Source organism: Chrysemys picta, chromosome 5, assembly GCF_011386835.1.
Source record: "Chrysemys picta bellii isolate R12L10 chromosome 5, ASM1138683v2, whole genome shotgun sequence".
NCBI classification, from domain to species: Eukaryota; Metazoa; Chordata; order Testudines; family Emydidae; genus Chrysemys; species Chrysemys picta.
The window spans coordinates 63404898-63427879 of NC_088795.1; the positions used below are offsets into that span (position 1 = coordinate 63404898).

General features: G+C 39.7%; 2 long non-coding RNA genes across 5 annotated transcripts in view; one reads left to right on the top strand and one right to left on the bottom strand.

Moving 5' to 3' along the window:
- Nucleotides 1–22982, top strand: part of LOC101945015 (uncharacterized) — a 192575-nt gene that overhangs the window by 162740 nt on the left and 6853 nt on the right. For both annotated transcript variants that reach the window (XR_006172607.2, XR_256147.4), the window contains one exon: nucleotides 22667–22801. This is a non-coding gene — a long non-coding RNA (uncharacterized LOC101945015). The remainder of the gene's footprint in view (nucleotides 1–22666; nucleotides 22802–22982) is intronic.
- LOC135983655 (uncharacterized) overlaps nucleotides 247–22982 on the bottom strand; it is a 120662-nt gene continuing 97926 nt past the window's right edge. For 2 of the 3 annotated variants that reach the window (XR_010601382.1, XR_010601383.1), the window contains exons 3-5: nucleotides 9603–9677; nucleotides 5567–5618; nucleotides 247–3034 (exon numbers count right to left, since the gene is read on the bottom strand). This is a non-coding gene — a long non-coding RNA (uncharacterized LOC135983655). Of the gene's footprint in view, nucleotides 3035–5566; nucleotides 5619–6970; nucleotides 7066–9602; nucleotides 9678–22982 lie in introns of those variants that run through there. The other variant, XR_010601384.1, reaches the window with a different exon arrangement.

Here is a 22982-nt window from a genome sequence, read left to right on the forward strand (position 1 = left end):
GTTATATGGGTAGACTTAATCCTGACATCCCTGAACTTCTGAGTATTTAGTTTTGTAAATTTAATGTGTTCTATGTAGTTATACTGAAACTTCCTAAAATCATGTGATTAAAATATATATATAAATTTGAAAAAAAACTACCCCATCATATACAACCACATAGGTCCCCAGCAGGGCTGGAACCTTGAGATCAATCACATAGGTCTCTGCCACTTGACCTAAAAGGATAACTGATAATTGTCTTAGGCCTAGTCTTCACTTACCGGCTGGTCCGGAGGCACGCCATCGATGTTCTGGGATCGGTTTATCGCGTCTGGTTAAGACGCGATAAATCGATCCCGGATCGATCCCGGAAGTGCTCACAGTCGGCGCCGGTACTCCAGCTCGCCGAGAGGAGTACGCGGCGTCGACGGGGGGAGACTTCCGGCCGCGTCTGGACCGCGGTAAGTCCGGACTAAGGTACTTCGAATTCAGCTACGTTATTAACGTAGCTGAATTTGCGTACCTTAGTCCGAAGTCCGGACTAAGTGGGGACCAGCCCTTACTCTGAAAACCAGCCAGTACAGGGAGATTATCCATTTTGACCGTGAGTTTCACAGACTTTTGCTGATGACAGCCCCTGACTCCCAATAGGAGTCACCTCCTATATGGGACGTTCTGTTCATTCCGGGAGCCTTGGGATGGAACACACTCAGTTATTCTGTAGGGGCAGTGCATGTGCAGTTCAGTCAGTAACAGGAGTTGTGAGGGGATGGAGAATGCTCAGTGCAGAGAGAGTCTTCAGAGAATCATCTAACAAGCCGCTACTGAACATGTATGAGTGGCAGGTTTTTGTTTTTGTTTTGTTTTGTTTTGTTTTAAGGTGTTCCTAACTTGGCCAAATTTGGACAAACTTTCATGGGGATGGCCAAATGCACCTCTCTGGGATCACGGTAGCACCTTCTGCAATTTCAAGCCTTTTGCGCCTCATTGCTTTGGAGGAGGGCTTCTCAGCAAAACTATTTGAAATTTCACCTGGGCAAAATGCATTTTTTCCTATATTATTTCTCCAAAATTGCTAACCTACATGTGCTGGAATTTTCAAAAACAAAAACAAAAAAACCCACACGTTCAGAACAGAGACCTGCCAAAATACAGGTGGTTTTTAATACACAAATGAGTACTGGGTCTTCTAATAGAAAACATTATGTAACCTTAACCTTAGGCATCACTACTAGAGTTGTCTATAATTAAAGTTAATTTGTCTACCACATCTGAAGCAAACATGATTATCTAGTATCTTTTCTAAATTTAAACTTATTTCAATCACTTATTCAGTCAAGTAAAGAGCATGTATGAAATCCATTCTCATTATATATGTCTACACATTAGGTAAATGTAAAATGCTTTAAAATTATCCCTTCCTTAGTGGTTTACATGAAAACTCTCAATGAGGCTACTACAACTTTCTTTAGACTCCAGTCTCTGTTAATCTCATGGGGATAACTCCTGCAGTACTTAACTTTACTATCCAGTTAGATGAATTTGGGCTAACAATAGAAAACCACATGAGTTAGAATTCAGGAAGCTAATCATATTCTCCTCTCAAGGGGAGCAGGTCATGAAACCATGGAAATGGAACAGAAAATACCACTGAATATGATGACTAAAACAGTCTATAAATAAATTTCTGTTTTTTTACTTGATGCAATTGCTACCCCAAAGGTTTTAGATATTGGATGATTGTAAGTATGTCTTATCTCCAAAATTCTTGGAGTGGGGGGAATCGCAAGGTAGTCCTCAGGAACAAATCTTTTTTTCAAAACATTGTTCCTAATTCTCCTTTGGGGTTTACTGATATAAATTTAATAGCTTCACTAAAGTATACCATGTTCCACTTGTGCCAGTTTTGGATTGGTGCCAGGAGAACCAGGTCATGTTGTCATTCCCTTGCTTAATTTCATTATGGAGGTTTATCACTTGTACAATTCTCTCAGACAGTACCAGAGTTTTCTAGAATTTATCAGTATGTGGATATGCACTGCCAATAAGCCCAAATTAATGAGCAAGAGTTCACAAGTAAGTGGCTCTTACCACTTAATGAGACTGCTAACAAAACTGACCATTATATTGGGATAGCTAGTACAAGGAAATGCTGTCCAGATGTGTTAAAAGTATTGAAAACCCAATGTATAAATCTTAGCTAGAACAATGATAAAACATAGCTACCTTATATACTAGAGTCACGATGTGACTATAGTCCCAGAGCATAGGAAACAGTGGTGTCTCTTGACTTCTCCTTCTTCAATACTTAGCCATTTTTTGCCGTAGCGATCGTTTGCTATTTGGTCTATTCCTGCGTATCCGCAAAGACTTGATGGCCTGACAGTACAATATCTGAACCCATGTAATAAGAGGTCTGCCTCTGGCCCACCTACAGCTGGTCAAATTTTATCCCGGATGTTACAAGCCACACAGAGAACAGCGTTTGCTGAAACGTCTTGCAGCATCCTTGTAACATGTCCGAAAAGCGTAAGGTGCCCCCTGCGGTCAATGGCCCCAGCAGTCTGTTGACCCAAGCGACCACAAACATCTGAATTGCAGATGAAGTCATTCCACTTTATGCCCACTATATGATGTTGACATTTTGTGTGGAAAGCCTCCAACTCTGTCCAGTCTGAGCAGCATAGTGTCCATGTTTCACAGCCATACAACAGTATGGGAAGGATACAGCTTCAATAAATCCTGAACTTGGTTGTCATACTAAGATGATGTTGATTCCATATCCATTGTAACCTCCCTATGGCAGATGTTGCGATGCCAATCTGATGGAGAACCTCCATGTGAGAATTGGAGGAGCTGGTAAGTATAGAACCCAGATAGCAAAAGCTGGAAACTGATTTGACAGTTTTGTTGTTCAAAGAGATTGGAGAGGCCGGTGAACCTGGTCCTAGATTTTGCAGTTTTGTCCTTGGTCTCCATGTTTCATGGACGATCTTAGCTGACGACTCCTCCATATGCTGGAGTGCCTCACAAAATCTGTCAGGGCTCCGTACTAAAAGAACAACGTCATCAGCATAGTCAAGCTCTGTGAGTAAGAGATCACCGATCTCAGTGCCTATGGACCTGACGGAATGCTGCATTATGAAATCCATTGCCCGACGAAAGAGCAACGCTGCCTAACACCAAATACTGATTTAAAAGGCGCTGGTATCTGGTTCCCCAGACGAACACGGGCAATGGTTCCATTATGCAACTCTCTAATCAAGTCCAGCAGAGTGGTAGGGACTTCCATAATGTGACAGTCTATTGGATCAAATGCAGACTTAAGATCAACATACACTACATGCAGGGGCTTCCTGAACTCGCAACATATTTCCGAAAACAAGTGAAGAACCAAAATGGTGTCTAATGTGGGGTAACTTCATAGCTAGAAGGAATCTGTAAGTTGTGGGTTAGTTCCTTCCATAGAGGCAAATCAGATTTTAAGATTAATAGAAGGTTTTCTGTCTAAAATATAACTGGAATGTACTGGCAGTGTACAGGTTTAATTAAAGACAGAGTTTGGCCTAATTTCTTTAAATCAGAGCAGCGAAGGTAGTGGTCAGAAATTGTTTCCTTAGTGTGTTTAGACATGCAAAGCAGATTCTGACTAACAGTCAAATGCCAGCAACCATGAGTTCCTTCATGCTTTCTGAATGAAGCACATTATTCCCCTTCTGGAAGACCAGTGGGTGAAAGGGCTGAAACCTGTACTCAGACCAAACCTTCATTTATAATAGTTTCAAGTGATGCAGTTACTTAGAGACCACTGTCCCAATCACCCCCCTACGCATTATTATTAAGTTATGTCTGAATGACTTTCTTAGTGATGGAGTTGTTTTGAGCATTTGGACCCTGACTCAGGAGAACATCACTATTCAGGAAAGAATTTACTCACCATTGAAGGCAATGGGATTTAAACCCATGCTCAAGTGCTTTTCTCAAAACAATTCTGAGCTGAGAACCTGAGCTCATGGAAGATGATAGACTCAATGAGAACTAATGGGAAACCATCAGGCAATAATGACTGGAATGATCAGACACTGCTTGCACTGGCCAGCATGTTACACATATTCTTCTTTTTGCATGGATAATGAATTCTAGCTCTACACAAACTCTAACACTAAAGTATCAGCCTCAAGGATCTTAGTCTTTTCTAATTTTCCATTTGACTTTCCTCCGCTATTTCATTCAACATGGAGTTCTTGTTTAACTTTTTCCTTTGCTGTCAATGGATTTATTTGTAGCCTTTGCACAAGCAGCTCAGCTGACTACAAATGAATTGTGAGGACAATTCGTCAACACTCTCAGGTGTATAAATGATCACCATGTGTGGTCTTCCATTACTCTTTCTCAATCACTTTTTTTTATATATATACTATCACTGCATTCATTTTACACACTTGCAGTATTACCATTTTTTTCCTTTGCTTCATTGTTGACATCTCTAGAAATACTCGGAAAACTTAGGTAGTAAAACAAATATGCTCCTAAATGTATTTTATAGTAGGATAGCTTATAGGCCAATGTATACATATTTAGGTGCCTAACAAGGATAGTTGGTAGAAAACTTTGAATAAACCTGTTTTCTTTAGGATATTTATTTATTTATTTCATTGAAAAAACAAAGTTTTCCCCTCCCTCCCTTAAGGGGAAAAAGTATGACTCAAATAACAAAAACTTGGAGGTTCATTTTCACTGTGGTCAGTGGACGAGGATTGAACTTGGGTTTATGGATTTAGAAATTGCTTTTCAAATTGTACCATTATTATTTTTTTCCAATGGAGCCCCAAATGAAGAAGAAGAGGGGAGAACTTCCTCCACAAAGCTTTGAATTCACCCTTAAACCTAAACAGGGCTACTGGAAGTAATGGATGTAGCTGGTGAGACTTTGACTTGCTTCTCGATTGCTTCCTTCTGAAAGTGTGTGGGTTTTTTAAATAATACTCTTGTCATGCAGGCTCAACCTTTAGAAATCAATGTAGATAGAAGGTTGACATTAATTTCCTTACAGCAAAATCAATCTTGGATTCCAAGGAAAAGCTATAATGAAATGCATTTAAGTAATGTTGACAGACGTTTTAGTCCTTCACTTGTATATGTCCCTTAAGAAGACTTAATTATGTAAATATGATTGCATTTACCTAATACTCTGCCCCAACAAAAAGTTTGACAAAACCATACTACTAAAATAACAAAGATGGCTGAATAAGAACAGCTCGGGGTTTGAGTTCTTCAGTGAAATTACCAAAGTGAAACTTCTTGAAATAAATAGGGCTCTGCCTACATAGATACAGTTGCAGTGTTGGCACCTGAATGATTCTGATGTTAATATGTTTATGGGACTAGACATCTTTGATTCTGTGTGCGTGTAAAACTCAAAGGCTTCCTGATTTTAAGTACAGACCTACATCAAATTATTTTTTCAAGTTATTTTTAAACCATTAGTTTTCCTCATAAAGATGTACTTTAATACTACTATTTGCATTAACTGGGAATGGATCAGGCTGGTAGAATCTAGTGATGTAAAAGTTGGCATTCTTACCTTACGCAGAGGGGACAATAAGAAATAAGGGTGAGAAGAGCCTCTAGTAAACCTGCAAAGGAATGGGAAGTTTGTTGAATCACCTATTTTAATTCGATACAGTACAGTCTGTTGTAGGCATTTTATCTTGGATAAATTTATTCTGATTGAACACAGTCTTCTGTAGCATCTTTCTCCTTGTCTTCAGTTATTTTCCCAGAAGTGCACCTACATCTTTTCACTGAAACTATATTGTTCACCTTCCATCTCTTGCTGAAAGAGAGGTCTTTTACTCCAATTAGTGGCACATCTACTGGTTTATCTCCTTCAGCCTGCACAGTGTGAAACAGAGTATTAGAATATACGTATCTTTAGCATACTCTAATATCACACCTTCACTGGACTCCTGGGTTCTGAGGCTTTTTGTTTAAAAGCGAGTCATTATCATAAAGCTGTCTTTTTTTATTAGTGCCACCACATTCACCTGTCTCAGCTCCTTTTTATTACCGCTGCAGTAGCTATAATTGAATCAGAGAAGACGGTCTGGAATTGATGCTGAATTGGAAGGTAGTCTGCCATGTGCTATTTCCTACTGGCAGAGAAATTATGGAAGGAAATGAATTATGACTTTGTCCTTGTCATCACTACTTAGCAAGGGAGGGTGTAGCTCAGTTTAAAGAGTGTGGGGTTTTTTTTTTTATACACACACACACACACACACACACACCCCATGTCCTTAGGACTACAGAATAGAGGAAATATCAGCAAATGTGTCTAATAACCCAAAATACTTCCTGCTGGACCACAGCCTGTGTGTATCAGACCAAGGAAGCACAGTATACATATTTAAAAAAAAAACTTATGTAAGTAGACTTGAATGAAATTATGGGCTCCGTGACAGCAGTGTAGTTTAAGGAGGGACTTAAAGAAGGAGATGGTGATAGGGCAGGTCAGGAAAGGGATTCTGAACGCAGAGGATCGCATGGGAGTGAGAAAAGGGACCATGATCTTAGATGTAGGCAGCAGTTGAATTTAGCAGAACCTTAAATGCAATACTGAGAGAATTTGAATCTGATGAGGAAGACATGAGTGAAGTGATCTTAGGCAAAGGGTGAGCATGGTCACTTGCTCTGCTTTGGTATATTTAAGTAGTAATTCCTCAAAGTTCCTCACCTTTGCAACAGGAGCTCATTCTTTTCATAGCAATATCAAATTACAGTAATCTTTTCAACCCCTACAGCTTCCTTGTTGGTAGTATGTCTCACCATCATCCTAAATATTTTTCCTTTAAACATTCTACTGTACACTTAATGATAGACTGGAACTGTGGACAAGTGAATTTTCTCCATAGGTCAGAATCGACCTTCTTAAACTAGTTACAGTTCTACACTCATTAAAATAAAATTGAGTAAAAAGAACCCACTTAACTGTGTGCCAAATAAGCATCAAGTGAACACAGAACCCAAATGAAAAATTGGCTCATTCACTCAGTCACACTGCCAATGTAGTTCCCTCTACCCCTAAAAAATAAAACACTGCTGTTAGAGGATTTCCTTTTATATAAAAAAAAAATCTAATAAACAATGTGCTGAATTGTCCTGAGACATCAATATAACTTCTCATAGCATCTGTATTAGAATATGAGATTAAAACATTTCCATTGGTGCTAGGGGTGCTGCTGCACACCCTGGCCTGAAGGGATTTCCCTCATATACAGGGTTAACAGTTTGGTTCAAAGGCTCTCACCACCCCCAGACATTTCTCAACAGAATCATGTGAAAGATGGTAAATAATACTTAACAAAAGCAGTGGCCCAATGAAGAGGAGCAACAGCTACAGAGGGAATTCTTCAAATCAGCACTACATCAATGAACTCATGACACAAAGCCATGCAGTATGATGACCATCAGGATCAATAATTACCATGTCTGTCAAGCTCAATCATATGAAAGAGTGTCAAAATGGAAGAAACCCCCATTAATAAAATTTCCCTCTCAGGACTTGTTAGTAGGTCATTTAGACAGTATGTTAAGTCAAACCAAGCTAATTCATTGTGAGACAGATGTTTGTCAAACATGAAAGCTGTATCAGTGCAGCATGTTAAAGGACATTAGAAATAAATGGTCAGCTGGACACCTTATGGGTAGAAAGAGGCCTTTTTTTTTTCCTTTGGGTATGTAAAGAACGCTGAATATACTATAACAAACTCATAGGCACCAGCCACCTACCACAGCTGAAGAACAGGATTATAGACATAAAAGTAGGTTGTTTTGTTGTTTTTGAGGGGGCAAAGAGAGCAAAGAGAGAGGGGAAGAATGTGTTTGCTTTTGTTTTAAAAACTTAAGGTGATTTTGTTTAAAAAATATCTTTCAAACCTACATACTAATGAAACTACTTAAAGAAAAAAAAAACAATAGCACTAGAAAATCATGGTGGAAATTTTACTCTGATCAGTAGAAGCAGTGATGCATGAAAGACTACTCATTTGTAGCCCTTGGCTGAAAAATACACAGTGCAGATGATAGCCTGAATGCAAAAAATAAACTTTTTTATATGCAGCTAGTACTGGTACTTATCTTCTAGCACATTTTTATTATTTTTCTCTTAACTGAAGAGCTACCTTTCAAGCTGAAAGCTATATGAACAAGCTCTTGATCTCAAAATACTAATAGCCCTACTGATGCATTAGTTATGAGTTCAAGGAGGGACTAGGTAACAAAAGTGAAAGTAATCCCCCCAAGTACATTTTACAAGCATGAGAGAAGGAGAAAGGGCTTCTTATTCCCTAACAATCTGAAAGGCATAATTCATTGCCTAGTGAATACAAGGCCTCCTATATAGGATGAACCTGAAATATAGTCAAGAAAAACAGGTTAATTTCTATATTTAAATATATACCGCAAAATATAGTGGAGAGTTTTACAAAGGGAGTAATGAAGGCTGCCAAACAGGAGACCAAATATCTTAGAAGGTAGGGATACAGATATTTAGCAGCTAGTCTTTCTTGTCTTTAACCTTTTAAATTCAGCCTTCTCAAATCTAACTTTCCTATCATCATAGCATGAGACAGTAGCATATAATACATTTGTTATGTATTTTTCCCTTTGGCTGGAGAGAAAATCTTCCCAAATATCAGTGAGTTTTTGAGATTTTTATTAGACATTACCTGTTTTTTAAAAAGGTCACAAACACCACAATTTCTTCAGGGCCAATTAATCTCTTAACATTCCACGGGATTATTGTGTTAGATAACATAATCATGAGAAAAATATGGAAAAATGTTAATATAATGGGTGAATGTTTATATAAGACAAAAATCAAGCTAGTTTTGCAACCAAGTTACAAGATAGATCCATGAAGAATTTAAACAAATTATTATAGCAATTAATGCAGGCATGTCTCTGAAATGCTACACTTGCAAGATAATAGCAAGCTAAATGTGAAATGGTATCACTTGAACAGAAAAGGGTTGGACTAGAAGTAGTTAGAACCTAGGAGTCCTATCATTGGCTCTGCTACTGAATCGTTGTATGACTTGGGGCAAGTCATTTCACCTACTTTGCCTCAATTTCTTCATCTTAAAGTGGGAATTCTTTCTCTATTTACAGGATGCTGTCATTTGGAATGTGTTTGAGAGACTTGGATAAAGGTGCTATAAGAGTGCAAATAACCAGTGTCATAAAAGGAAATGATTGTGAAACAAGCAACCTTTCGTAGCACACTGCATGTGCAAAGTAAAAATAATGCAGTGATATCAGAAAGATAAAGCTAGTGTACCATGGCAAAGCTCATTAGTGTCTAACAACAGTACTTGAAGTGCTTAGATGTTTCTTATAAGTCTTTAAATCAAAGGTATACTAGAGACACCGGATCATACACAGCACACAGACAGGAAGCTGCAGGCCGCTATATATTATCATTTAGATTTTACTGTATTCCTAGCAGGGTTTCACAAACTCTGCAGGTTATTTATGTCTCCACATAAAGAAAAGGTAACATTTTGTACTATCCTGCAAAAATCAACTGTGTTTGTAATAATGAGCCTTTCAATACTTACTGTTTGGCTGACATGGATCCATAAAAAAAGTAATCTTCCCTAGCTGAACGTCATTCTGAGGTCTAACATAGATCTCTGAAAAACAGTTTGGCAATTTGTATTAATACTTGCCCGCTGATCAAGAATTTAACTTTTTTTTTTTTTTTTTTAGTTCGGTAAGAAAACTTACAATGAATTAAAGTTGGGTTGTTTGTTTGTTTTGTTTTTTAAAAATGTCCATCTTCTGTTGTCGCCAGATGTATTGCATCCATGTAGGGATAAGACTAAAATTGGTGTTTATATTGTTAGTCTCTGGGCGTTATGTACGTAAAACTCTGGCCATTCTAATGCGATGTTCAAAACCTTAATTGAGCTCCATCAGTTGTCAGCAGTTTACATGGCCATGTTTAAAAATCCTCCCTCTGCCTTTACTGTGCTATCTTTGATCTGGCTGCACTGTATCTCAGGGATTAGCTCTGTGCATACTCCTAGTCTAACAGCTTTACTTGTCTCTTGGCAATATCCAGCTTTAAAGTTGATACTGTGGAAGGTCACACCTTCTGTTGCTATGCTTTTTATTTGGGAAACCCTCCATAAATTATTGAGTCTGCCCAGACTTTAAATTCTTTATGTATAAATTCGGTTGAACAGCAAGCCCATATGTACAACTTGCTGCCTGTCAGCTAGATTTTGTACTACAAAGCAACTAGGCATAGTTTACTGATCCTGGCCTTTGTGAATCATTATATACTATAACATTCTCCTTTAGTTGTGGCATACTAATATATTCATGACCACTACTCCAGATAGGGTTTATGCATAGAGGCAATTTTGCTTATATATTATAAACACCTTTATTTTAACCCTTTTTTTTCTTAGTAGGAATACTTAGATTCTTCTTTACCAGCTGCTGATTTCTCACTCTAAGTCATAGGTTTGATCCTAAGCTATGTCCAGCTGTGCTGAGGTGGGAAAGGTACAAAGGTGTCTTCAAGCCTCCTAGTTGTCAAGTGGAGATGTGTCTTAGCCATGTCTTAGCAGGAGCCACAAAAGGGCCTGCTACCCAAAGTGTCTCCTTACACAAGGGAAATCCTCATGTTGCTGGGTCCTCACTGGGTTTTAGCCTGCTTTGCATTAGGGGAACAATACAAAGAAGACTTCACATGACTAGGAATCAGCGCCATAGTCCTCTGTTTGTGACATCATAATCCTCTCTACAACAGCCAATCGTATCACCAAGAATTGTCTTCATGATGATGAAGAAAAACAGTGAGGGCAAATGAACTGACAAGGTATAAAGATCCTCTGCATGTACATTTTCCTAAGAAAAACTAAGAAAAACAACCCAGAAAATATCTGCTCAGAACTCCCTTTTTCTAAAGCAGGGGTTCTCAAACGGGGGATCGTGAGGTTATTTAATGGGGGGTTGTGAGCTGTCAGCCTCCACCCCAAACCCCGCTTTGCCTCCAGCATTTATAATGGTGTTAAATATATAAAAAAGTGTTTTTAATTTATAAGGGGGGTCGCACTCAGAGGCTTGCTAAGTGAAAAGGGTCACCAGTACAAAAGTTTGAGAACTACTGTTCTAAAGCCAATGTATTTCAAAGCTGTCCAGAAAGCACTGTCAAGTCTTTAAGTCAATTTTTAGCTATCTGATGCAAGTGTCTGCAATGTTCATATTTTTCATGGTTGTTTTCCACACGGTTTACCATTGTTCCAACCCCTCCCCAAGAAAGCTTCTATCTATCTGTTTTTGGTGTTATATCTGATTAACAAGAGGCTGCAAGCCTTTATGTTTTGCATAACATTTCAGGAAAAGTATTTATTGTTTTTTAGTTACTGAGCTATTTTCTAGATTTCAGTATATTTCTTAATTGCTTTTAACTAAACAGTTGCCAGATGGTTTTTTTTTTAGTTCAAAGACATTTGTGAGTTATTAGTGCAGAAAATGTTGTGAGCCTGTAGACTTAATTTATTTTTCATCCTTAACCATTTGGCTGTTAATTTTTTTCTTTTTAAAATAGTACACTGGAAATGCTGCTATATATTGAACGATAGCTGCTGTCAAAATGAGGCAAAGAGAAAAGAAGCAAAACACTCCACACAGGGAATTGTGAAAACATTGTCTGCAGATTCACACAGTTGTATTAAAGATACTATTATATGTAAATGTCCAAAATAGATTTTGAAAAATTGCATATGAAGTGTATAATTTTGATATGACTTTCTACACAGGCTCTTCTGTATTTTATAAGTACTCTAAAGATCCTCCTGTTTAACACCTAACAGTAACGTATTTCTAATTAGTGATGACTGCACCCTGAGAACAGAGAGGGAAATGGAATGGCAGGGGAATGTTTTGTCGTTCATTTGTCTGGCCACCAGGTGTCAGTCTACGAGCACATTTGCACCAGTGTAGGAGCATTACTATGGCAGCAAGTGCTGCAGGTTTTACAGAAGAAATAACATGTGTAAAGCACTTTCCGGCATGTACAATGAAACCACCATGTTCTTTATTTAGAGAGACTGAATGCTGGAAGGAGGAGTGGAATATTAAAGGAACTAAAAAGTCCCTTGCTCTTGTTCTGTGAATGCTCAGCCTGATCTTTATATAGACTGTCAGGGTTGGAAGGGACCTCAGGAGGTCATCTAGTCCAACCCCATACTCAAAGCAGGACCAATCCCCAGACAGATTTTTGCCCCAGATCCCTAAATGGCCCACTCAAGGATTGAACTCATAACCCCGGGTTTAGCAGGCCCATGCTCAAACCACTGAGCTATCCCTCCCCCTAATCTATCAAGCACTGTGTATTGTGTGGCATTAAACGGTGTATTTCTGAAGTAACTGGTCAGATTAGACACTGTCATTTTTATTCACTATCTTGGATTTGCAACCACATTGTTCAATTCCATTTAAGGTATAGGAAGACTGGAAAAGTACAAGAATCCCCTTCATTTTAGTCTTCTATGGATGAGTCAGGTAGTAACTTCCAATTGTATAAATGTGTTTTCACTAATGTGATACCAAAGTTTTATGCAATAAGGGATGAGTAGGAAGTGTAATATTGCTATCTCTCTATGGCACCCTTTATGACAGTATCTGAGGCCTTCAGCCCCTGTGCGGTGGTGAAGTACTACTATCCCTATTTTTAGTCCCAGATGAGGAACTGAGGCAAAGAAAAATTAAATGATTTTGCCCAAAATCACACAGGAAGTCTCTGTCAGAGAAAGGAATTGAACCCAAGTCATAGGCTAGTGCCCTAACTACTGTACCATCTATCCTTCTCTTGTAGTCATTTCTTCAAACCCAAAGGAATAATAGTGGAAGAATGGAGGATGTCCTAAACGATTTTACATTATAAAATACTTGCTTAGCTTTTTATAGACACATCACACTTGCAAAATCAGACAAATTAATTCCTTTACTGATGACAATTGATCTTGCCCCAGGTTAATTTGGTGTGAATGCTCCATTTTCAGAAAGCAGAATGGGATGCTGTATCTGCGGGGGGAGAGGGGGCGAGAACAGCTGTCTTAAGTCAGTTAGGCTGCTATCCAGTGGAGAGATTCACTCTGCATGTGCATATTATTGCAACTGAGACTTGCACTTAGAGCCTTGAGATGCCTAGACAGTTTCTTTGTCAGGCAAGCCAAACAAATCTCCAGCCCATGCTAGTATAGCTAGTGTCAAGTTAAGCTTATTTCACCTCAAAATTTAGAAGCACGTTTTGATTTTTATGAAGTCAAATTCCAGATGGGGGGGAAAAGGGTATTATGGCTGTTATCTAGCTTTCTCCGTGTGGTTTTTAATCAGTTTGATCTTATCCCCATGATTGTCTGCACAAGCTAACCTGATTGTGGGTCATAGCATGGGAAGGAAAACAACCTCTGAGTCTGCTAATCCCCCTGCCTTGCAAGTGGATGGGCAAAGATAACTAGGGGGTGGAGCCTTGCCTCCGCCCCATTACCTAAGCAACCAACCAACACAGCTGGCCTTGTGTGTGAGGGGTAAAGTTATTATGCGACTCTATTTCCGAGTCATGCTTTGGTTCCTGCTCTGTGTCAGGGGTCATGGTAACTGCATGATCCAGCCCAAACAGATTATTTCTTTCAGCCCTGTTCTGTCTGGACAGCCCAGTAGTTTAGTGGTAACAATGTGATCTACTATACAGAAAATTTGGTTTAGGACTGACCTTTGCACTCTCATATAACTGGGAGGATGACAACCATTCATTTACTGAACTTCATACTAAAGGGGTAGCCCTACTTTCATTGCTCTTGGTAACAGCTGCTCACATGCCCCACCTCACCCTCTCAGCAACAGATTAAGCTCCACAATCACAGTTAGATAAACAGCAGAAGTTTAACCCCATCCTGTTCCAAACATTGATTCTTGGGAATACTGGTAAGAGTAGTTCAGGCCCTATCTAAACTCACTTTACAAATTTACACCGTCAGGGTGGCATTGTACCACAACCCATAGGAAAACTCATTGCATTAAAAAATTCTGAACTCAGAAATGTTAGACAGTAAGTGATCACCATGTGTAGTAATGACTGCACTCTGAGAACAGAGAAAAGGTGGATGAAAGCAGATGCCACTTCCTATTAGTGCTGATGTATTTGCCCCGTTTCTTATCCTGATCATGAGAATATACTGTTCAGAAACACGCACATACACTGATACCATTTAAAAAGTGAAGTTGCCACCATTTTTATCTGATACACTGCAGTTATTTCTTATTTCAAGTACTACAAAAGATTAAAGATTGAGAGGTCATGGGTGGTAACTGCGGGGAATGACTTTCTAAAAGGGGTCTATAGTTAAAAGCACATACACATGTATAAATAGTGAAAGCAAGAATTTAGAAGTGGGTTGAGAAAACAGTTTGTGGTAGAAAGTTGGCCGAAAAAGCGAATGTAATTTATGCACTCACAATCCATAACAGCACTGCTGCTTGTGGCTTGCATCTATATAACAGTGAATGATTCTTTGATTTTTCTCATTGTCCCTGTTATAGAAAGGTGTTGGTAGGACTCCAAGTAGGAAGACAATAGGGTGGATGAAATGGATCGTGGAGCCTTACAGGAACAGGTACACGAGCAGAAGGAGATGAAAGGTTTAATGAAATGGAGCAAATGAAGACAGATCTAGGCAGGGGCAAAGCTTTGAATGTGAAGATGGGAGTCTGAACTTGAAGCAGAAGGACACTGGAAGTAAATTGGGCAAAGAAGAAGCCTTGACTGCACCATGTTGAATACATCGAAGAGGGGAGAGGAGGGTTTTTGTGTTATACAAACATATTGAATTTGAGAAATATTTTTTCTTAAGTGATAGAATATAGTTATATAAGAAATACAAAAAGCAAGAAAGAACCATAGCACTACCAAATTACTGGGAAATTATTTTAGAAAACTGGCAACAAGCAACACTTCTGGTATACTTCACCTGTGAATTCTCACTAATCTAATCCTGGAATTCTTGCTCTTCTATGGTGTTAATGACAAACACTGACAACTCCATTGTTAGCTCCTATTTACTCTGCTGGTGCAATCAGTCTGTGAGCATCTAGGTGTTTTTGTTGTTGTTGTTTTGTTGTTGTTTTGGTTTTTTAGGGCAATATTCTTATAGTATGGGATGGGGACATATAAATGGAGCAGTCATACAGGACAATTTTTGTACTCCCTGTACACCAGTTTGATGAGCACTGAGCCAGCTCAGATATACGAGTGTGAAATGAAGCATTGGGGTAGGACATGGAGGGAGAACACTGACCTTGCATTTAGGAAGCACATAGAGCTCCCATATAATGGGCTGTTTTAGAGTGGATTGGTAGCTGTATGCCATATTCACAAGGGGTGGATTCCAGCACTTATTGGCTCTTATTTAGACTTCATGCCAAGTGGGGAAAGTGAATTTCACCGAAAAAGGGAGAGCAAGAGTGTATTTTCCCTGAAGATTTGAGGCCTTCCTAAAGATATCCTTATTTTGCAACAAAAATATAATTTCTAAACTAGAATATGGGATATGACACTAACAGCTGTGGCACAAATGCAGAACTCAGTGGCCACTGTTGTTTCAAATGCTTCTAATTAGATCTGAGCAAATTAGTTTATTCAGTAGTTTGGTTGCCCCTGCACCTCACTCCCCACCCCCAATTATGAATTAAGAGCCTTCTGTTTTGTAGTTTGAGTGTTATAATTTAATTCATTACATGAAATCATTCAGAGAATAACTGCTACGAATAATCTTAAATTTGTCGATCATTCCAGGACTATTTGTGAGTGTTTTTAATAACTGAAATCCAAACCTTGTTGTTGGGCTTTGATGAGACAGATGGGTTACCTCATATTTTTCTGTTCCTCATATAGTTGAGTTTTTAAATAGAGTGTCCAAGACAAGTACTTGCATTTGCAAGTTGGGAAAAAAATCACTTTCTGCAATTATTCTCTAATATGTGCTAGAAGCATTACTGCCAGTAAATGTGTTTACTAAAATATTACTATGAAGCAAACATCAGCACTGTTTGGCCACATCTAAAATGAATTCTATTTTTATTTGAAATACCACTATGTGTTTTAAGTCAAGTCAAGACTGAAGTGTACCTTGCGCTTGGAGAGGAAGGTGGCAACGTTTGTACCTCCTGTGGGAGCTTGTTGCAGTCTGTGTCCTGAACAGATGAGCTTTACCCTTGTGGTTGAAAGTTCCTGAGGAGTGGAGTTGTTATAATCTTCATCTGGAGCTGGAGTTATAATAGCTGATTGCTTTATGCCCATGTACACTGCATTGCTGTAGTCCAGATAGGAGGTGATAAAGATGTGTATAACAGAGGACAGGTCATTATCCACCAGTATAGGACAATCTCCTGGCCAACAAGAGACAGCAGAAAATATTACTTGAGGATGCTGATATGTGATAGTTCAGTGTCAGTGAGGAATCAAGGAACACCCTTTAGAGGCTTAATTGACTAATTGTGGGTGAGTACTTTCAAATAAAGGAGACCACACCATAGCTGAAAACTCCTAAAGTGCTTTCATCTGCCCACCAACATCACTTTTGTATTTCTCAGGTGCAGCTTCATCCATGTACTGATCTTGTCCAAGCACTGGGCCATCGTGGTGGTCATGGTATTGTCATATGTGGTGAAGGATAGTTTTGTGTGTCATCTGCATATCGCTGGCAGTTGAGTCCATATGGTCGAAGCAGTTCCTCCAATGGCTGTGTCTAGATATTGTTTAGAATTGATCCTTGTGGGACTCCACAAGTGAGGGGGCTAGTGGTAGAGGGACAGCTGTGTGCCCCTCCACCAAAAATTCAAGCCATTTTAGTACATTTGCCTGTAACCCTGCCACCTTTCTCAGGTGCAAGAGTGGTATCTTATCACCTAAGTGGTATAAGATAAATTTTATAATTGTTACTTACTTTTGCAGTTGACAATAAAATTGGCCCAACTGTGAAACAGTTACTCATATCATATGAGTAGCCCCACTGAAGTCGTTAGATTACTAGTGTATATCATTCTGTGGCTATCCACAAAAGTGAATCTGTGTCATGGTTTCTCCTAAATAGCTGCTATTTGTATTTGTCTGACACAACAACAGTGAAAATGTGCATACATAAAATAGGAAAATATGACTGGCAAATCCCACCAAAAATAGTGGAGGGGTTGAGGTTAAAGTATCACCTCTGGAAACAACTTTGGCTCTTTTTAAAAACTAACTAGATTATCAAGAAAGATGTAGTCCTTTAAGACCTAATTTGTTGGCAAAGAAAAAAACACACAACTTTTTCAATTTAAGGCTTACAAGCATATGGGGGAAAGAGGGGAAATGTAAAAGTTCAACTGTAAATTGTAGTTGTTCTTTCCATATATGGCTTGTTGGATTCTCATAAAATATAAAAAAATGTATCTTTGTTGGAAACAGTGTTTGTGTGTGTGCGCATGCGCGAGTGTTACTTTTTGATTTCACAGCTGGGATAAAAACTGTTTTGGGTGTGTGTGTGTGGGGGGGATAAATAAAAATGTGACCTAACTATACTGTTGAGTTCTTAACAGGACAGAAAAATGACATGTTACGTAGAGTCAGTAATTACTGAGAGGCACACAAGATATATTTGAAAAGGTTTAGCAGATTACTGCTTACAATGATCCAGCTGCTACAGAGTTTGCCTTTTAATGTTAGGTTGGGTACATGTTAAGACAAAGTACATTTGGTTACCACGGTTACCAAGTGTGACTTAACCAGCAGATGCCTTGTTTATAAAGTTGAACACTTAAAATTAGGAAGAAAAGCTAGTTTTTAAAAAGTGGGGGTGGAGTGGGGGGACCAATGTCATTATTTTAAGTGAGGATGTGTGAGGATCATGGAGATTTAAGTCTGCTGTGCTATTTGTCCTGAGTGCATGTGAACTAGGCAGTGTCACGGCAAGCTGCACTGCCACCTAGTCCCACCCCACCAATAGGACTCAGTCCTAACATGATTGGAGGGAAGACAAGGAATAATTTTGCCAGGATATGTGCATGGAAGGGACATTCTCTATTAATTTCTTCTCTCCACATACCAGCCTGAGAGAGGCATTAGCCCCTTCCCAAAGCACTGTCCTCCTCTGCCCAGACCCATGATGTGTGTTCTATGGGGCCAGAGATCAATGCGGGGGTGGGGACAAGCTGCACTCCATAAAGGAGCCCCCTATAACAAGCACTGTTTCAATGGTTCAATCTAGTTGTAGAACACAAAGTCTTGTTCCTATTCTTATTTGGGATGGGCTGTTACTAGTAATTCTCAGTAGTGCCTATGCCCATAGGACCTTAGGTGCATTATTCATTCAAGATAATATGTCCAAGGAAAAGATGGAAGCAACTCTCAAACCATGAACCACACCTGAATGCACCAGTGGCCACCGATCCTTACTTGGAAAGAATAGGAATAGACATCAGTACCAGATGAAGTTTCTCTCTCCATTGGTGTGGGACACAGAGCAGAAAAAGGAAGTAACTGAAGGGCAAGAGCTGCAACTTAGAGAGAAGTTAGAACTGTTTCCACAGCACTGATTTTGATACGTTTCAGGTCACATGAACTATAGCTAAAACCTAAATGCTTTCGAGGGTTTGATCGTTTTAAAAACGGTATTAATTAGTTGGAGAATTGATTTGGGTTATATCCCATGCAATGGATGGCCAACATGGCAATTTTATATATTAGCAAACAAAAATGACATTTAGTGATAGTTTATATTGAGTAAGGACACACCCAAATTTGAAAATCTGGAAATGAGAAATTCAAGGGGAAAGACTTGTGTATTTCTTTCCATCTTCATATTGCCTATATACTGTCAATAACTCGGGTCTTATCCAATTCACAGTCCATTTTCATAAATTTCATGGCCATAGCATTTTAAAAATCTTTCAGAGTAGCAGTCGTGTTAGTCTGTATCCGTAAAAAGAACAGGAGTACTTGTGTCACCTTAGAGACTAACAAATTTATTTGAGCATAAGCTTTTGTCCGATGAAGTGGGCTGCAGCCCACGAAAGCTTATGCTCAAATAAATTTATTAGTCTCTAAGGTGCCACAAGTACTCCTGTTCTTTTTAAAAATCTTAAATTTCATGAAGTTGTAACAAAGCATGAATATTTATTGAACAATGGCAAAATACAAACATGTAAAACTCTTCAGTCAGAATTGCCCAGAGCAGCCTTCAGAGCTGGATTCCTGGCCTGCAGCTGCTGCTCTCTGGCCACCCTGATCTGAATGCAGTGCCACCAACTGTTGGGTGCTTAGACCCACCGGCAGCTCCCCGCCCTGTCCCCCCGTCCCAGTTCAGCTCACCTCCTCCTCTGCTCTGCCTCCATCTCCTCCTCTGGGCACACCGCGTGCCCGCTTTTTCCACTGGCTCCTAGGGCTTGCACTGTGAAACAGCTGATTTGCACGGCAAGCGCGAGGAGAGAGGGGGGAGAAAGGGGAACGTGGTGCGCTCGGGGAAGCGGGGGGACCGGGATGGGGATTTGGGGAAGGGGTCCAAAAGGGGTAAGGAGGGGGCGAAGTTGGGGCGGGGACTTTGGGAAAGGGGTTGGAATGGGGGAAGGGCAGGGGCGGGGAAAGAGTGGGGGCAAGGGGGGTGCAAGCACCCACTGGTGCCGGGGAAAGTTGGCGCCTATAGTGCCACCAACATCAGCAGCACAGAAGTAAGGGTGGCAATACCTTACTATGCCACCCTTACTTCTGTCACTGTCCTGCTGCTGGCACCAGCACTGCATTCAGACCTGGGCACCTAGCCGGCAGCTGCTGCTCTCTGGCCAGCTCTGAAGGCAGCACAGAAGTAAGGGTGGCAATACTGCGACCACTTTACAATATGGGTCAGGACCCCCAGTTTGAGAAATGATGTGTACTTGTATATACTTTCACCCTATAGTATAAAGGAGTATAGTATAGGGTAAAAGTAGACAAAAGAACAGTTTTCACAGGGGAGACCAGGTTTCACGGTCCGTGACCAAATATGCCAAACCTGCGGAAAAAAATGCAGAAAAGGGGCTTGTTTTTGGCTTAATTGGCTTGTGAGTTCCTTGTTGGCAAGTTTTTGGCTTGTAGCTTGTTGCTTGTTTGGCTTGTAACTTGTTGCTTCCTTTTTTTTTAATTGGCTCCTGGAAAGCAGGGGGAAGGGGGGACAAGTAGGGGAAGGGGGGAAGAGAGTCATGGGTGCAGAGCAGGTCCACCACAGTCCCAGACTGCATGCCAGGGGGATCTAGTCACATAGAAGGTTGGGGTTCTTAGGGACTGGCTTGTTTTGAAATGGGATTAGCTTGGTTTTTGGCTTATTGTGAAAGTTGGGGTGCTTATTTACTGCATGAAAGTTGGCAACTGTGTGCAGGACCGGCTTCAGGTTTTTTGCCGCCCCAAGCGGCGGGAAAAAAAAAAGCCACGATCGCAATTGCGATCGGCGACACTCCGGCAGCAGCTCCACCGCGCTGCTTTCTTCTTAGGCGGTAATTCGGTGGCAGGTGCTTCCCTCCGAGAGGGACCCGCCTCTGAATTGCCGCCAAACAGCCCAACGTGCCTCCCCTTCCCCTTGGCCACCCCAAGCACCTGCTTGCTGGGCTGATGCCTGGAGCCGGCCCTGACAGTGTGACCATGATGCGTTTTTCACGGCCATGAATTTGATAGGGCCCTATCAATAACATACTCTAACACTCCATAAGGCTGTTACTTCCATCATAAAAAGTGACCCAAAAGCAATACACATCTCAGCTTAATCAAAATTGCACTCTAACAAACATTTAACAGTGTCTTTATATCAACAGATCATAACATCTGACTGTTGTACATTCCAAGCACTTAGAAATATATTTTGCTTTAACACTGCTGAGCTCACTGCACTATATTTGTGAATAGATAGTATTAAAAAACTGGGAAAGTACAAGTGTAGGCACTTCTGATTCACTTTTTTAATCAATACAGCTATCTTCAAGCATCCTTAGTAAAACTGCATTGGATAAGTACAGTTTTCATACTTTCAACAGTTAATTGAAATGTGAAAGAGCTGCTCTTAGAAATTCTAAAATATAAAACTGCTTTTACTAAACATGCAAATGTGTTCTTTTAAACACAAATTCTGCAGGATTACAGATTTTAAAAATAGTTTGTAGTTTCTTTACTGACTTTATCCAAGTAGTTACTTTGTTTCAAATTCCTTATAGACATCTACTCAGAAGCTATTCATTTGAAACTTTGGTGTTTGACGTGAACTGTTTCACTAACTTACTTTCTAAAAGACTTAAAAATTCTGCTACTTTTATAGATTCTGCCAAGCTATGCAATATTTCTGTGGCTCATCCACAAGGTTAGCTATACTTATTTAGCAGCAAGACTAGAAATATTTCTTCAGGTTGATCTCTTGCTGGCTACAAAGAAACATGTTGCTTTTCTACCTAAGATTTCAATTCAAACAAAATATGATTTCTGGGGTTTTGGACACAGACCATCAGAAGGCTTCTATGGTTCACATGCTGAGAGCCTAATCTGGATTTCAGAGTAAAATGTTTTTCCACATTGTTTCAATGGACTGCTGACTCACCACTTTAGCAACAAACCTATTATCCAATTAACAGGGACCAAAATATAAGAGCTCCTCCCAATCCTTCTATATGAAAGGTAGCCAAGATTGGTGAGTTTATACTGGGGTAACTGAGCATGCTCAGAGAGAAAACACATGCACGAAGGAAAATGCTGTGGAAAGGCTGACTAGCTACATGAGGAGCTGTCATTCACAATTAAAGGGATGCAGAGAGAGCTTTGGTTGAATTTATCTCCACACTGAAGTCACTGTAGTTACCCCAGGGTGAATTTGTCTCAGTGAATCTCTTTATTATATCCGCTTTCGCTTAGCCAAAGAAGCTTTTCAAGGCTGTGTCTTCTGATGATTGCAACAACCCACTGTATTTACTTGCAGCAGTGAACTAACTGACTAGGAGACTAAGTTTATTGCTTTTCAGTTTCATTGACTGTCCCATACTATGGAAAATAGTGAATAGCAGTGTTTGCTATCCCTTCGCTGTACATCCATTTTGTATACCATTATCATCATGTCCTCTTTTATGTGCATCTCTAAGTTAAACAGTCTCAGTCTTTTCAATCTCTCTGTATATGGAAATTAGTCTATGCCAGTCTCTTCACTTGACATTCTGAACCACTTTGATTTCTGCTATAATCTTTTTGAGAACTTAAAAAAAACTAATTCAATAGAAATAATTTCTCATAATGCATAATTAACCATGGTACTTGCTGCCTCATGACTGAGGCCAAGAGCTAAGAAAGATTTAAAACCAAAACAAAAACTGAACAGGCATTTATATGGACAGATATACTGAAATAAAATTGTGGGGTTATTTTTAGAAGGGACATAAATCCTCACAAGCTAGTCAATTCTGTAGGTACGGATTGGTTCTATAGGTACAGCCCTAAGCAGGGGACTGAGTAACAAAACAAATGCTGCACTCCACAAAGCTAAGTTTGAAAGTGCCAAGAGATTGCTGAACTATCACTGCTGTGGCCAATATGTGGTTTTCTAAAATGTTCTTATTTTCATCCTAGTAAAACCCCTGTGGAATATCAAATCTGACTATACCAATTGCTAACATGTGATTGATGGATAGGCGATCTGTTCTTGCAAACCGGGATACGAGGTGGCAGCTGTTGAGAATGGTGGGGACACTTGTGTGGACACAGGTAAAAGCATTAGCTATAGTATGCCAATATTTTTAACTCATTTACAGAAATGACAGCAGAGATGCAAAATTCTCATTAGGTTGTGTTGTCCATCCTCCTGCCAGTACAGACACATTCTCTCTAACATAGTCGTTAGTACTTTGACTGTTTTGTTATAAAAGATACTCAGTGGGTCTTCCAC